The sequence below is a fragment of the Quercus lobata genome, chromosome 2 (assembly GCF_001633185.2).
Source record: "Quercus lobata isolate SW786 chromosome 2, ValleyOak3.0 Primary Assembly, whole genome shotgun sequence".
Classification (NCBI taxonomy): Eukaryota; Viridiplantae; Streptophyta; class Magnoliopsida; order Fagales; family Fagaceae; genus Quercus; species Quercus lobata.
In genome coordinates, this window is record NC_044905.1 from 98,108,375 (window position 1) to 98,111,322 (window position 2,948).

The following is a 2,948-nucleotide window of genomic DNA, read 5'->3' on the forward strand; positions in this document are numbered from 1 at the left end:
CTTCTTTTTTTTCGGTGAGAAAATCCTCAGCTTAGTTAAATGTTGTAAAAGGAAACTTAAATGTAGGATTAGTTTTCATTATCGAGGAAGCAGGCCTCTTTTTAGCCTCCTTTCCAGTGGATTATATATCAAACCAGAAAAGATTGACACGTTAATTTGTAATGCCTATGCAATAAAATTTATAGAATCCTTAATATCATTCAAATGAATTAATTATATTAAATCATGAGAATAATGCATTTTAAATAAAAATAATAATAATATAGAACATTAACTAAATTGATGAAAAAAATTAAATATTATTTAAGTGATATTCAAATATACAAAGGCCCATTTAATTTTTTTGATTTAGGCTTCAAATTGTATCAAGCTAGCCTTATTATCCCTGTGTGTATATATGTAAACAAAATATGTAAAAATTTATTAAACTACTGGCCTCTGAACACACACTCACACGCGTGCTCAGAGGCTCTTCTATTTGTTTGGGTAAATGTTAATAATTTTCATCCATTATAATTTGAGATTACTACATTTTCCAATCACCAAAAAAAAATCCTAGGGGTGTGATGAAAAAATTATTTCAACTACAAATGCATAATACTCATCACACCCCTAGGTCTTTTTTGTGATTAGAAAATGTAGTAATCTAAAATTATAATAGATGAAAATTATTAACATTTACCCCAAAAAAAATAGAAGAGCCTCTGAGCACACGCATGAGCGCGTGTTTAGAGGCTAGTGTTTCTCTATGATTTACTTGTTCCATTCTATTCTTTTATGGGCTCCCAAACGAAGTGTAAAAGTTAATAATTTTCATCCATCATAATTGGGAGTTACAATATTTTTCAATCACTAAAATGTCTAGAGGTGTGATGAGATTGAAAAATGCAGCAACCTTGAATTAAGATAAAAAGAAAGTGTTAACCTCTAAAAAAAAAAATTATAAGAGCCTCTAAGCACACGAAAGAATCTTATAAAATTTAAGATGTTTTTTATTTTTATTCTTCTAACCTTCTATAAAATAAAAAAATAAAAATTATATATTTGAAATTTCAAATGAAAAAGAAAGGTCCAAGAATTAATTTGAGTAACATACTACAATCTATCACTAAATCACTATCTCAGCACCATGCACTACATCAACATCCATTATAAACATCGTCAACACTATGCACGATCCCTCCATAATATCTAGAATTGAAGACGCTAACATCAAGAAGTTGAATGCCCACCACCATAGAGTGTGGTTTGGTGGTAGGAGTTCTGTATTGTTTGACATAATACTTGGCAAGAGTTAAGCAATTAGAGTAATACTTTAACAAATGTGTTGTGCCTACAAGGATAGCTCTATCAAGTCCAAATGGTACACATAGTATTACTCATTGTCGTCACATGGCATGAGGTTGATGAGTCCACACCAAAGATCCTCACGCACGTGCTCAAAGGCTAGTGTTCCTCTACGATTTACTTGTTCCATTCTATTCCTTTATAGGCTCCCAAACGAAGTGTAAAAGTTAATAATTTTCATCCATCATAGTTGGGAGTTACAATATTTTTCAATCACGAAAATACCTAGGGGTGTGATGAGATTGAAAAATGCAACAACCTTGAATTAAGATAAATAGAAAGTGTTAACCTCTAAAAAAACTTATAAGAGCCTTAAAGCACACAAAAGAATCTTATAAAATTTAAGATGTATTTTATTTTTATTTTGACACCTCTTTTATGGGAAATGAAAAAAATATCAAAACATTAATTTCTTTTTTTTTTTTTTCTTTTCCCATAAAAACTTTCTTTAAATGGATTATTAACCAATGCCCTAAGGGCATTCATTAGCATTTCCCTAAAATCATTTTCAATGTTGTTATTCGACAAGACAAGGTTATTTTGGTTGTTGTTTGCATAAATGAATTAGGTGAATTGATATTTTCCCACTCAAGTCTACTCCATCCCTCTGGTTCCCTTATGGGGAACCTTTGGCTTCTCACTTAGCTGTGGCTATTGAACAAAAACCTACCTATTGAACAAAGTTCTAGTAGATGCCATCCATGTAGGGGTGTCCACGGGTCGGTCTGGGTCGGGTTTGTGCCTTACCTGAGACCGACCCAATAGAATTAGGTTGAGAAAATCCTGATCCGTCGCCGACCGGGGAGGGAGTCGGATCGGCTTGGTTGGTTTTGCGCTGGAAACACGGTCGGTTCGGTCGGAACCGTCCACAGTGAAAAATCCAATCAAAATAGTTGATTTCAAGCGAAAAAATGACAAATCCAGCGGAGATCTAACCGGATCTGGTGAGATCTCGCTAGATCCAGTGAGATTTCACTAGATTTGGATGAAATATCACTAGATCTACTTGATAAGTCACCAGAATATGAAAATTTGTTGCCAGAATCTGAAAATTTGAAGTCGGAATTTAGAAATTTGAGGCCGAAATCTGGAAAATCTCGCTGGATTCTGGAAAATCCCGCCGGATTCTAGAAATTTCTATCGGCTTCTGGAATTTTTTTGCTTGAAATTCTTAGTACATCGATCGGATCGGGTTTTTTCGGGTTTTGGGAGGAAAACCGAGACCAACCCGCTGGAGTCGGTTTTTGGAACAAATGACCCGCCGCCGACCGGTGACTTGATCAGGTCGGCCGGTTTTCGGGTCGAATCCGGTCGGAATCTTCGAATGGGTCGGGTCGTCAGATTGGATGGACAGCCCTACATCCATGTTAAAGTTAGACATAGGGTGGTTCTTAGGGGAATAAAAAATAAATAGGGTAACAATTCCCTCACACTCATTATTTCACATCCAAGTTACATGTTTTAAAAATGAACATCACATTTTTTGTATTTTAAAATGTGTAAATCAGCACATCAATTATAGATATTGTGTATCATGGTGAATGTAAAATAAGTATATGAAAATATTTATCCATTCTTCAAAGAGCTACAAACCATACATC